A 15,225-nucleotide genomic window follows, 5' to 3' on the forward strand; every position below is an offset into this window, starting at 1 on the left:
AGCCCAGTTGGTAAGTTGCTTGCCTTGCAGTCATGAAAACAAGAATTCAGTCCCCTATATCCACATGAAATTTATTTTGAATGGACTAGAATTAAAATCCACTAGTATAAAAATGTTAAGCTTATTACACAGCAAGCAGATCAGTATGTAACTAGACATATTCTTGAGTCTATTTACTAGGCAAACTATGAGGTGTGATTATTTTTAAACTCTAAACTCTTCCACTAAAATAAATGTACATACTTTCACTTATATGAAGATAATTAAAAGAACAGATATTATTTCTTATATAACAACAAATATAACATAGAAGTTGTATACAAATGTTGAAATATTCAATCACTTGTCAAAGCATTCCTTCAAGTGGAGATAACCTCTTTCAGAAATAGATCACTGAAGACTAGATAACCACTTGAACAAAATTGAAAAGAGATATGTATCTCTGTGTACTTGAAAGGCTTAAGAAATCCCTGAAATTATGTGGCTACCAGTGAAAATCATGGAGAACATATTACATATTGGCCTGCACAATATTGCTCGATATGAATTTAAAGCAAAATTGACATGTGAATACTTGAAGTAAGAACTCCTGCACAGCAATATAAACATTGAATAGAGTAAAGAGACAGAGGATGGGGAAAGCTTTTTTCTTTTTTCTTCTTAACCATCTTGTGGAGGGAGAAAGCTGGAGATAAAAGAAACTATCAACTATTTGCCACAAAAGAGACAATCAAATCAATAAGTGGATAATCAAAGGAGCAGACACATTTCAAGAAAAATACAATAATATGCTAATAAAATTAAACAAGGAGCTGTACAGATGACTTAGTGGTAAAGACTTCTGTTCCCCAGTACCCAAGTGTCTGGAGTTCTCTTGCAGTTGTGGAGGTCCTGGTACACCCATTCTCTATCCACCTTCTCTCTTTTCCTCTGCCTCTTTCTCATTGTCTTTCTTTCTCTCTAAAATATATAAATAAAAATAAAAAAGATTATGAAAATGCAAAGCAAAGCAGAATTAAGACTCCATTTCACTGAAGGGAATATGAGTGCAATGTCCAAATGACAATCAATAAACACTAGTGAGAACATGAGGAAAAACTAAAATATTATACTTTTTTGTGTAATTAGTTCATGTCACTGTCAGTATCTACATTGTGACTACAACTAAAGTAAAAAGAAAATTATCTGAGGCAACTGTGTCACTACTGAGTATAAACATACAGTAAATAAAGTCAGCACACATCAAAAGCACCTGCATGCTCATTGCTAGGTTAAGCAGTCCACATTTGCACCTATGTTCACATGAATGGTTGACTAAAATATAGTGCATATACTTAACATTTTCTCTTTAGAAATGAATAGTAATAAATTCATGTCATATGAAGGAAGACTGAGTCAAGACTTCAGAGGCTAAATCAATGAGCCAGACACAAAAACACCAGTTTTCAAGTTTCTTCCTGAATACTGAAAGTGGGATATTAATACTATGTAATCAGATAGCAGTAGAAGTTCCATAAAGCCCGGGTCACAGTACAACAGAGACAGAGAAGAGATGCAGGGTAAGAAGGAGAAGTTGTGGATATGTACTTTCATATTCAATGCAAGTATATACACAAAGTATCAATGAATCACACTACTATAAAAATAAATGTGCCACCTAATGTACTTATTATGCAAAAGAAGCATATGAATGAATACAATTATTTCCATGACTGATGGCATATTTATATATATGGAATATTTGTAGTAAAAAGTCCTATATTGAAGGTATAAGAAGTTGACTATATACATCAGAAAAGTTTGAATTATGAATGATTGTCCACCTTATTTTATATAAAAATGTATCACCAATCATATCATAGTGATAGTTTGTTAAGAACAACTATAGACCACTGATTACCTTTAATTTTTCATTAGGAATATTTGGAGTACATATAATTTTTATAAATATTATTTATTTTGTTGCAATGACAGAAGTCCCAAATGTTGCGAGAGAGAGAAAGAGTGACGGCACCACACACACACATACAGATAGAATGAGAGAGAATCTCTGTGCCAGGTCCTCTTGCTACTGCAAACAAATTCCACGTGCATGTGCTACTTTGTGCACATGACTTTAAATGGGTACAGGGGAATTCAACTCGGGCTGGCAGACTTTGCAAGAAAGCACCATCACTCACTGAGCCAACACCCCAGTTACAGATATTTGGACATAATCACCTCATTTACATTCTCTTTCACCCTTCAACTGACCCTTTTTTAGATTCCAACTAACCACTCTTCTATTTCCATGTCTTTGTGTGTATTTGTGTATGTGACACTTGAGTTTTACTAGAGTTGCTTGCACAAGCACACATGTGGGTTAATATAGGAGCATGGGCAAGTTACCAGTGGATATATCAGTGAAGAAGTATCACCTTTTGTGTACTCAATACACACATATCTCAAGTACAATTTGTTAAATTAAACAAAAATTTTCAAAAGTTAAAGTTATTTGAGGGCCTGTAGAGATGGCTCAGTGAATAAAGCACTCACTGCTCAAGTTCAGGTACATTGCTCTGATCCCCAGACCGTATGTAATAAGTTAGAAGCTGTGGCAGGCTTCTGTAGTTCGACCACACTGAGGCTGATGCAATATATAAATGATTGCCTTTACAATCACATCACTGTATTGATTAAAGATGTAACAAATGAAGCCGAGAGATGCAATGGCAGAAATATATGCAAACAATTTCTATATCTGATCTGGGAGAAAATACCTGTGGAGTGGATAAGCTGAAGTGTGAACAAAAGGAAGAGTGTGACCTTGTAACCATTGAAACGGGAGCAAATGACACATGGCTGAGTCTCAGATAGTTTGCATCACAGACCCAAATCTAAAAAAATATTGAAATATGAAGCATGTAAAATATTTTAGGAAAAAACAGCAAATCTAGTTCTTAAGTAGATTAATGATTATCCTAAATTCTCCCATGAAGTTCTCAAAATAGTGTTACATCTATCTATCTATCTATCTATCTATCTATCTATCTATCTATCTATCCATCCATTCATCCACCTATTATCTATCTATATGTCTATATTTATATGTATATGAGATAATAGTTTATCAAAATTCATAAATATGTTAACAAAATTGAACATCCATTTGTCATGGGATATTAGTGTTATAGGAGGACATTTTTTCAACATTTTTTTTTCTAAAACTAAAAACAATTAAAAATCAGTTTCTAAGGGATCATAGATATGAAATGTAGGTGACCTTCAGGGTCATCAAAGTCTAAGAGTGAAGACTGGGTAGTAGCTAAGTAAAAGCAGTCAGAAGTGAGATGGGTCACAGCAGTGGGAGGAGCATAGCTATCCAAAATCATGTACATGTATGAACCAAGAAAAATAACATGTATATGTCAGCTTGTTCGAGTGCAGCAGGAGTTAAGCTACATGGCAGACATGCTAGTTAGACTTATGTAATATTTGTGAAGTCAACTTACTTGAGGTAACCCAGGCCCAGAAAGCCAAATTGTCACATGTTCTCTCTCATATGTGGATCCTAGCTACAAATGATCGAAAGCCTATGTGAGCAGGAATAAAACTCAGTAACAGAGGTCAGTAAGCTGGAAAGGGGATATAAAAGGAATAGACGGGGAGGAGAGACTTCATAGGATGTTAGAGTATATATGTAAGCAGAAGAACAGACTACTGAGGGTGAAAAGGACTAAGGGAGGTCAGGGGAAGAGGTTGAGTAAAGGAAGGGAGGAGGGAGGGCTGATAAAAACCTAAGAGGCTATAAATAAGTCATATGGAAACCTTCATTTTTGTACAATGGGTCACTCAGAAGCCATAGATTGTTTCTATTTTCAGTGCCAGTGATAGGATAACTTCCAGTGAGCTGTTGGCCAGGGAGGTCTCTGATGCTCCCAAAACATTACAGGCCATTGCCTAGGCACTTGGTTTTCCACCAGGAATAGATGGTAAGACCCTATTGCTGACAACTCCACATACTTGGGCTGCAAGGTCACTGAGATACCCTGCTGGAACTGAGCTGATAACCTCTTCCATGTATACAAGCTGACAGAAAGCTGGAAAAATCTGTGCTGTATGCAGTTTAATGTGAGAAAGAGAAACCATCAGTAGAGATACTCAACAGTGGACACTACAAGCCTTAAATTTGGTGAGCCAGGCGAAATGAGCCAACGAGTTCAATAGTGGCACATCTGTTATGGGAGAAACCAGCTACTCTCTAATTGGTCTGGAGGCCAGCTCCATGGGAGGAAATGTATCCCTGACAATGAAAACCTACAACAGAGATAGTCATGAGCCCCAGGGTCGTGGTGTCTGGCTAAATGTATTCACTGTGTTCACCAAACTGCCTTGTAAGCACATCTCTTAATGTTCTTACCCATATATTAATGCTACTCTCACTTTTGGTTCAAGAATCTTCTCTTTACATTTGGCAATGACCTTGGGATGACTCAGAAGGCGCCACAGTGCTGAGAAGTAATGGAGGAGTGCTCAGTGCTGAAATATCTCTATCATACCTTCCAAGGCTCTGGGTCCATTTCAGAAGAGGTGACAGAAAGAATGTCGAAGTCAAAGGAAGGGTAGTATTCCTTACAATGCACTCCTCCAGGTACAAAATGCTTAGATATTCATGACCTCACGGTTCCTGACACTACCTACAGAAGTCCATCACAACAGGTGGACAAGATGATGATATTAAAATGAAAGAGAGACTGATTGAGAGGGAAAAGTGTATGATGGAGAGTGGGGCTTCAAAGGGGAAGGTGGGCTGAGGGAGGGAATTACCATGGGTTATTTTCTACAGTTATGGATGGTGTCAATAAAAAATAAATTAAATTAAAATAGAAGAGAGGGGCTGGAAGTCCCCAAACAGTTAGCTCATCTAGTGCCAGAAGGTGCTACTTGAGCTTCTGGGGGAAAATTGCCAACAAGGACTCGAGGTCTACTCAGCAGCAAACTACCTGACGTGATGCTCACCCAGTGCAATAGTGGCACACGGCCATAGTGGTTAACCAACTCATTTTGGATTGGCTAACAGATCTTCTCGGTGGAACGGAACTCCTAGCTGAAACTAGAAAACAAGTCAGAATCATATCTAAATAACAACTTTGTTCTCCAATATCAAGCTCCAACCAATCTTGGGCTACAAGAGGGTCTACACACCTATTAAATTCTCCCTAAACTAATAATGGTTATCCCATTTATCCAGTGCTGACTTAACTGTCCACTGGAAAATCTGCTTCTCTTTCTCAGATGGATGCAGAACCTGAGGATAGAGTCAAGCCAAGGTACCTCACCAGGGCCCCAACTTAAACCATAGAGTAACTGGGGAGATAAGCAAGAATGCTGCTTTCTTGGTGAACCTGGTATCAGCACAAGCATGAAGGAGATAGACACAGAGAACAATCAGCATCTACGAAACCAGAGATCCAGAGACACAGAGGCTCCAAAGATGTCATCACTGAAGCAGACCTAAAAAAAACCCCAACATGGTCCAAATTCCATGACCATGTCAAGGAAGAGGGGACAGAAAGATTGTTGGATCCACAAGTTGGGACATTGTACACAGAAACTGCTTCTTTCCCATAACTGATGGCTACCCCCACAATTCATGACTCACAATCCCCATGGGGATAACTGGCATTCCCCAAAAGGTGGGTCCCTTTGGAGGGGGCACAGGCATGAGAGTAAGGATGGTACCAACATGTGCTATTTACACACTGAATATGTACATAGCTAATAAAAAGTTAAAATTAATAGTAAATAAGAAAATGTTAATATTAGTATGCTTTGAGAATAGACAAGTTTTGCTAAATTTGTTTATTGGGTAAAAGTTTGCTTCTTTGTTTTATGAAATAAGATCAAGAGATAAGAATTATTGAAAAAATTTACTACATGACAAGGAACAGAGGCATATATACCATATTACATAAGTGAGTTCTCTGTACAAATAAGAACTACAAATTGACCAATCCAATAGAACATGATGAAGGCAGATGTCACCTAACAGAGCTCTACTGCATTTGAAATGACATAATTTAACCAGGAGGAAGCCAAATGTCTTTGAGATAAACAATGTAAACCACAATGTACTGAGCATATTATAAGCCAGGACCTTTATCTGTGTTAGCATATTTAAATCTTGTAACAACCATAAGTACCACTGTTCTTACTTAAGAGATGAAGAAACAGAGAGAAAGCTTTTCTTAAGTATCTTATATTTAATGCATCCTTACCCTTTGGAATTTTCATTGAGAACTTTAATATGTGAACAAATTGCAAAATTGGGTCCCAAATTATCACCACAGTTGTAACCTTTCCTGGGTAACATAACACAAATATTATTAACAGCTATAGAACTACATTCTGAAAAAGTAGTCATGTATCTTAGCCCTGTCTGATTGGTGAAATGTAGACTAGCTGGAGCCTAGAGTATGTTATCCCCTGAGCATCTTATGTGCTATTTCTCTTATGATTCAACAAAAATCTCTTTCACAAAAAAAGGAGAGGGGCTGGAGAGATGGCTTATCAGGTAAAGTGTTTGCCAGCAAAACCAAAGGATCCAGTTTCGATTCTTAGGACCCACGTATGCCAGATGCACAAGGTGACACATGCATCTGGAACTCGTTTACAGTAATTCACTGCTGTAGAATTGTTAATTTCTGGATAGCCATATGCCATGACTTTCCATGCTTCATTTGGTCTTGTCAGGTTTATTTTAAAAAATGACACAAATGAACCCAACATGGCTCAGGGAAATTTTGCAGAAGAGGGGGCAGAAAGAATGTCAGAGTCACATGTTGGGTCATGATATGCAGAGACATTTATCATACCAATAACTGTGGGCTAACTCGACCCATCTACATCCACAAGGAGGGTCCATTGGGAGGGAGTAGATCATGGGTGAGCCTAAACAATGGTACCAAACTGCCTGTATTTGCTGAAAAGAAAACTAAGAAATTAAATTTTAAAAAAATGACACAAATGTGGGTGTGGTAGTGCATGCACACTCCCAGCACTCAGGAGGCAGAGGTAGGAAGATCCCTGTGAGTTCAAGCCAGCCTGAGACTACGTAGTGAATTTCAGGTGAGCCTGGGCTAGAGTAAGACCCTACCTCAGGAAAATAAAAGAGAGATTGAGAGAGAGAGAGAGAGAGAGAGAGAGGGATAAAGAAGACCAAGGTCGTGTTTTCCTCTGAAGGATTCATTTGCTGGGATGGGATAGATCTGGGATCTGTACTGCTTTCTAGTGTAGCTTTTGGGGTCATATCTTCTGATACAGCAGGCCTCAGTGGTCTCTTACTTCTCTGTTTGATTTTCCCTGCAACCAGTGGGTGTGTTTGTGGCTCACTCAGGGCTTGTTTTACTCTGCTTTTCTATCTTCAGGTATTTCATCCAGCTGCCAGCTAACATTTCCCTGATCCTGGCCCCCTCACCCAAAAGAGGGTCTGGAATTTGTTTCCCTCTCCTATACATGATGGAATTCTGATTTAACAATGATGTAACTCCTCAGACTCTGGAATCTTAACCCATGCCATTGCTCATCCTACTTCTGGGGAACTACTGACTTTCACTCAAGTCTATGATTCAGACCCATTGTCCACTCTGTGGAATACTTCTTGAATTTGACAAAAGATGTCCCTCTTCTTTATAACAGGGACTGTGTCTCAGCGGGCAGAGCCTTTTCCTAGCACTCAGAAACCCTGGGTTCCATTCCCAGCATCTCACAAACTTGGCATAGTGGTATATGTCTGTCATCTCAGCACTTGGGAGGTAGAAACAGAAGTATTAGGACTTTAAGATGATGCTCAAATATGGACTGAATTTGAGGCCAATTTGGGCTATAAATGACTCTGTCATACATGACTATTCTCCCTTGTAGCTACAGGACTTCTGCAGGCCTGCTCTCAGAGTATAATCACCTGACTCTTGACCTGTGTTTCTAGACTAGGCTGTGAAATGAGCTTGTTTGCCTAGAGCCACCTGGCTATTAACTCAGGAGGGCTTCTCACTGTTTGCCTAATCCAAAAGCCTAGAAGGGGGGAGGAATTTCCCACACCTGAATATTATCCCATCATAGGGTTCCTGACAGTATTTTCCCATAGCTGATTATTATGCCATCCCAGGATTCCTGAAAGGATTTTCCGACCCCTGAATAATATGCCATCCAAGAATTCCAGACAAGAGTTTCCACATCTGAATATTATGCCATCCAAGGATTCCCTCCAGGATTCCCCCATACATGAATATTTTGCCATCCCAGGATTCCTGACTGCTTGGACTGCAGATGTGCCCAGTCATGAGTTCCCCATTTGGAGCTTTTGTTTTATGTTTTCTGTTGTTTTCTATCTCTCTCTACAATGTGATTTTCTTCTTTAAAAAAAATTAATAAGAATTTTTGTTTTTGATGATTTTATGCATACAACATATTTAAGCATTTTTAATTCCACTAGCCTGCTTCCTCCCTGTAGTAGTCCATACCTTAGGGCTGGACCCTAACATCCACCCAGTGACACAGTCTTCACCAGGTGGCTGCAGGAGTAAACTACAAAACAATAAAACATTGACTATATTTGGGGCCATCTATTTAAACTACCAACTGCCCATGCCACTCCTCCTGAGCATTTTCTTCTTCCCACATCCATCTCCTAATTTCATGTCTTCCTTTTTTGGCCCATGGAGCTTAATTGGAGCTGGTATTATCAACAGTTGAGGAGGGACAGTGTGGTTATATAATTGGCACTCAACTCTAATTCTGCTCTAACTGGTTTGGTACTGAAGTTGAAGAGTGGTGGAGGTTTTGAGGCTCTGGGTTGCTGCAGTCTGCATGTGCAGAGACAGCTCCCTGCGCGAGGCTGGGCTCCATGGCTCAGTCTCTCTGGTTCTGCTCCACTCACTTCCTTCCTTTTAGTTTTCACTGGATTCATTTCAGTAAATGTTGTTAAGTTAACATTATTTTTAAAACAATCTCTTGTATACAATGCATCTTGAACACATTCAACCACATTACCTTCTCTACTTTACCTCCCATTTCTGCCAAGTCACTTCTTTGCTACTGGCCTCCCTCTAATTTCCATGTCTTTTTTAGTGGCCACACATAGGGTTGTTTCCATGAGCATGGGTGGGGTTATTTACAGGAGCCTGGGCAACTTACCAGTGGGCACAGCACTGAAGAAAATGTCTCCCCTCCACCAGCCACTACTATCTGCCTTCACTCCCATGTAGGGTAGGTCCTAGTGAGCCCTCCCCCTAACAATTGTTAACTGCCAGGAAACCCTCAGGGAAGGTGAGGCTTCATGAGCTCCTCCTTCTCCCATGATGGAATGTTGGCCAGTCTTGTGAGGTCATGAATGTCACGAGCCAGTCCCTTCCAGGAGACAGTGTTCCATAACATTCCCCTCATTCTCCAGCTCTCACATCCCTTTTGCCTCCTCCAATGTCCCTGAGCCTTCGAGGAGATGACATGAATGTCCTGTTTAGGGTTGCTGCTCTATTTTCTAATGTTGTTTCTTTCTTTGCTGCTGAAAATAATGCCTTTTTATGTCACTCACCTGAGAGCATGTCTTCTCTCCAGTGATTCCTGCTTTACTTCCTGGTGTTTCAGTCAGATTCGCATTGTTGGCAGAAATCACCTGACCAAGAGCAGCTTTGGGGAAAAATGGGTTTGATTTGGCTTATGGAGAGGGGAATCTCCATGATGACAGAGGAAAATAATGGCATTCACCGAGGGTGGACACAGCTTGATATTCAGGCAGTGACATTTGTTGTGTTGGGACAAAGCACCCAGCCAGAAGCAGCTTTTGGGAAGAAAGGATTAATTTCAACATAGGATTTCAAGGAATTTTTATCATGGCAGGAAAAACATGACAGGAAGTCTGAGCAGGAAGCCTGGGTCACATCTGCACACCAAGGGGAAGGATGTGGTCTGAGTTGTTCTGAAACCAGTGAGCTGGACTATGAACCTCAAGGTCCATCCTTAACAACACAATTCCAGCCTGACTCTACCACCCACATTGCCACCAAGTGGAGACAAAGCACTCACAACATGTGAGGCTCAGTGTGTGGGGGCATTTCACATTCAAACCATCACAGTTTATGGCTGTCTTTTGTCATCTTGTTTGCTTCTAATCGGATTTCAATTTCTGTCTCTTTCTGTTTCTTCCCTCCTCCCTCTCTTCTTCTATTTCTTCCTTGCCCTCCCCTTTCTCTCACATTGTTTAATTTTAAAGAGAAGCTCATACTATGTAGCCCAAGCTGACCTAGAACTCAGGATCCTCCTGCTAACTCTCTCCAGAGTGCTGTGATTACACTCATATCCTTTTAGCTGATTTTTTTTTTTTTTGCCAATAATATATGATCACTAGCTATAATCCCACATGTTTCATTCTTTTTTTTGAGGTAGGGTCTCATTTTAGTTCAGGCTGACCTGGAATTTACGTAGTCTCCAGGTGCCCTCAAACTCATGGTGATCCTCCTACCTCTGCCTCCTGAGTGCTGGGATTAATGGCATGCACCACCACTCCTGGCCCACATTATTTGTTGAAAGTATGACTTCTATGTAATTGCAATTCACATCCTCTGACTCCCTCCATAATGTTGCTACCTCTAGGAACCACTCTTGTACATATCACTTCTATGAAATCAGCTTTCTTTTGCACGTATAATATGTGGTGATGGTGGTAGTGGTGGTGGTGTGTGTGTGTGTGCGTGTGGCATATGCACATGTATGTGTAGATGTACTTGCAGGTGTATGGAGGCAAAGGAGAAAGTCCAGTGCTCTCCTGTTACATATCCACATATTTCCTTAAGACAAACTCTTTCTCTCAATATGGATCTTGGTTTTCATGAGCCCCAGTGATTCTCTGGTCTCTGCTCCCCACAGGACTACATGGTCAGGTCCAGCTGCTTGCATGGGTCCAGGGGAACTGAACTGGGGGTGCCCTAGGCCTCCATGTTTGTGGCAAGCACTCTTTCCTGCTGAACCATATTCTGAGACCTCAAATCAACTTTTAAAATTCCATATATACATTAAATCACATGGTACTTGTATTTCTCTTCCTGACTTATTGTATGTATCATGATGTCCTCCAGGATCATTCATATTATTGCAAACAATAATAATTTTGGAAAATGTAGCCTATAGACACTGAATCTTTTCTTTCCAACCAAGTCTTTTCCTATTTTGATGACTTTTTTGCTGTTCTCCACATCCATGACATGTAAATGCTTCCAAAATGGTGCAGGTCTCTTGTACATAATGACAGCTGCTGTGAGCTCATAAACACAGTGGCCACTCCATGTCTGGAAGACAGCATTCCACACCACTCCTCTCCATCCTCTGGCTCTTACATTATTTCTTCCACCTCTTCTGCTGTGTTTTATGAGCCTTGGAGGATGTATAGAGGTGTGTCATTTAGCAATGTGGTATGGGTGTCTCTTTAGCACCGAACACTCAATAATAGTCACTTATGGTCATCACTTTGATGAATTTTGAGCTTCTCTAGCTAAAGCTGATGGTAACTCTATTCTATGGGCATAAACATAAATATTTAGAGTGCAACTTGATGGTCACAACATATCCATTTAACTAAACAACAGTTGCAACTCCACTCACCCAGCATCTATGTCCTTCCTAGTCTAGATTTTCAGTACCAGGCGTGAATTCTCCTGTCATGTAGTGGGCCTGAAACCTTATGAGAGAAGTTGATTACTCCATAACCGACGTGCCACTACTGCATCTGTCAGTTCACCTTACCTGGGTGATCCATTGTATAGTGGATAGTTTCCACTTCTTGTTATGACTGCTGATGACTTTTGCCACCCCCCAGCATCTTGCACAGAACCTTCCAGAACTATGACAGCTACCCCCTGCCAAATGTTCTTGACTCTCCATCAGCAGGAAATACAAGCTAGATTCCAAGGCCTTCTTTTCCTTTCCATGTCTGCCTATTTACGTGTGTTGCATCCTGCCCCAACCAACCTGGAAGTTATATCTTCAGATTAGGCTGTTAAAATGTGTGGGACAATTAACATGTGTGCGTACATATATGTGTGTGTTGAGCCATCTATATTAACCACAGGACATATAATTCTTTTTATTTAGGGAAACATACAGGGACGAATGGAGTGGCTTTTGTGTCCTTGGCACACATGGAGCTGCTTTTAGATGAGCGCTACTTCCATGATACTCAGCTCTCCTGGACCAAGTCTGGAAGAAATCTGATGATGAATTTCTGTGTTGTTGGGGGCATCATGACTGGGGAGGAGAAAGAAAACTTCTCCAATCCAGTCGTCTACACTCTGGAGCACATCCAGGTTTGTCAGGAGACCTCTGTCCATGCACAGAGAAACCCTGTTTCCCCAGTTGCTGCAATACTCATTTTTAAATCAAGGCTTTTATTTTGAAGGGGTCATAGATTCAGCTGTGTGGAGACAGCGATGTGGGGAAAGCATTTTCGGAGTAAGCAAAGGGACCTGAGCTGAGACCCCCAACACCCATGTAAAAGCCAAACATGGCAGTATGTGCCTGCACTCTCAGCACTGGGGAGGAGGAGATGGGAGGATCCCCAGGGGTCACTGGACAGCTAGTCAAGTCAAACTGGTAAGCTCCAGGCTCAAGGAGACTGTCTCAAAGAATAAGGCAGAGTGATCGAGGAAGATAATCAATGTCAACCTCTGATCTCCACATGGACATGAGTGCCCTCACATGTGTGCCCATGCACATATAAACATGCATACACACACATGCACACCACATGCACACACTCATGCCACAAAAGAAAAATTGTTCAGAGGAATCGCATATACCTGGGTTGGGCACTGCCAGGCATAAGCTGGAGCCTTCAGGAGATGGGCCTGAGCCACCCAGGCATTGCTAGGGATCCCTGGGCTGCAGGAGGCCATGCCCTCTCCAATGCTGGCACACCCAATCTTAGGCTTTGCCCTGTGACCTTTGCCAGTTGCCTGGGTACCTCCTTAGATTGTATCAACAAGGACCATGAAGTGGCAAGGGAAAAATAAAAGGTCATTTTTAACTATCGCCTATGGTGAACTAAAGTTTCATGTAAACAATGTCATTTGTTACATGATATCATAAATATAATTACTCAGTTTATGTTCTAGGTGAATTTCAAGTTACCTACAGGATTATTGAAAACAACAAAATTCTCTCTGAGGTGGTGACTTATTTGCCAAGTATGTTAAAATGACTGTAATGTCCTGTTACTTAAAAGGAGAAGGCAACTTAACTGATTTTTAGGCCAGCCTGCCTCAAGACAAAACAAATTGGCCTTAGTTAATCCTGATAAAATCATTTCCAAGTGTGTTAGAGGAATCAATGATATGAATTGTCTTTAATCTAGACTACATGCTTGTCAGAGAGTAATAGGATTAATAAATTTGGTGTAGTTACTCTTCATAGTCTTATAAAAAACATGGATTATTATGGGGTGAGATGAGTTGAATGAAGAAACTGGGAAGGAACTTTTCAGTGCTGGACATAAAATGCTCATTAAAAAATGCTTTTTGAGTGGTACTTAGATCAGAATGTTAAAGTATGTGGATAAAGGTGTGCATATGTAGGAAAGAATTTTCAGGCTAAACCTAAACACTATGCCTAAAGTTAAAGATTTTTCAAATGTTTATAAATTCTCAAGGATGCTCTAAGTCATTTAATTTCAGTCACTATAATCTTTTTTCCCTATTAGATAAAATATGTTGAAATATCTTTCTTAAGCTTTGTCAAATTTAATTCATGGGTAAAACGTACATTTTTTTTGTTAATAAAAATTCCTATTACATAAAATTAATAGCTATCAAGATTAAACTAAAATCTGGTTGTCAATTATTTTTTTTTTCCATTTCAAAGAGATTTGTTAAGGGTCATGTTAGAATTCAGCTAGCTGTTTTAGCTCAAATAAGACCAGATTCTGCTCTATTGTATGTAAAGTAACTGTCTCATTTCTGGCATCTTAAGTCCAGTGCTTACAATAAAATTAATTCTTTTTTTTGTTTTATTTATTTATTTATTTATTTGAGAGAGACAGACACAGAGAGAAAGACAGATAGAGGGAGAGAGAGAATGGGCGCGCCAGGGATTTCAGCCTCTGCAAACGAACTCCAGACGCGTGCGCCCCCTTGTGCATCTGGCTAACGTGGGACCTGGGGAACTGAGCCTCTAACTGGGGTCCTTAGGCTTCACAGGCAAGCGCTTAACCGGTAAGCCATCTCTCCAGCCCAACAAAATTAATGCTTAAGACATGTTCCCTACTTTAGGGTACAGCCAGATGCTCAAACATTGGTGATCATTTGAAAAAATATAAAATTTCAAGTACTGTGTTTCTGTTTCCAATGTTCTCTGGGTAATTGGTACCCACCCAGGTATCTAAACTAATTAAAGATGTTTACAATCACAGGTGCTAAGGCTTTAGAGTATCTTCCTTGTCCTTTTCTGAAAATTTCTAGGTTAAATTAATTAATTTGTTTGTAAGCTACTTGGTATTGTTTTCAAGACTATAGACAAATTGCTACAGAGAAGATGGTGTAGCTCACAACTTAGAAGAGCAGAATATAGAGCAAGAATGTTGGAGGTTCCAGAAACTTCTGAATCTCTTCAGATCCCACTTTTCTTGACTATGTTACTCTACTGTTTCACTGGAATCCAGCTTATTTCTCTCAAAACAGAACAAGAAAATTAACAATGAAACTAATATTTATAGGCTTGATATGTTACAGAGCATATTGATAAATGCCTTCTTCTTATTATTAATTTAATCTTTCTGAAACAACCACATAAAAAGTTATTATTAATATTCCCCTTGCAAACAGGTTAGAGCAGCTATGCATTTCATCCAAATCCTTAACACCTGTAAACTTGCAAAATCATGTCAGTTTTTAACCATCCTTAGACAATGACTAGAGGAGCTCATGCTATACTGGCTGATATTATCTTTAACAGAGAGGAACTCATTTAAATGTACCATAAATTCAAAAATTAACCATGAGTAAATGGCACAGTAAAACAGGTTTGTTATATTCTACTCTCTGAAGTTGGAGTATCTCATGTCTGCATGTCTGGGCTTCAGCAAACAAGTGGCAATTTCTTCAGGTATTTCTTTTTTCTTCTTCATTAGTTATGCCCATATTCAGTGTGTAAACAGCACATGTTGGTATCTTCCTTAGCCTCCTCCCCCCTCCAAAGGGACCC

The sequence above is a fragment of the Jaculus jaculus genome, chromosome 15 (assembly GCF_020740685.1).
Source record: "Jaculus jaculus isolate mJacJac1 chromosome 15, mJacJac1.mat.Y.cur, whole genome shotgun sequence".
NCBI classification, from domain to species: domain Eukaryota; kingdom Metazoa; phylum Chordata; class Mammalia; order Rodentia; family Dipodidae; genus Jaculus; species Jaculus jaculus.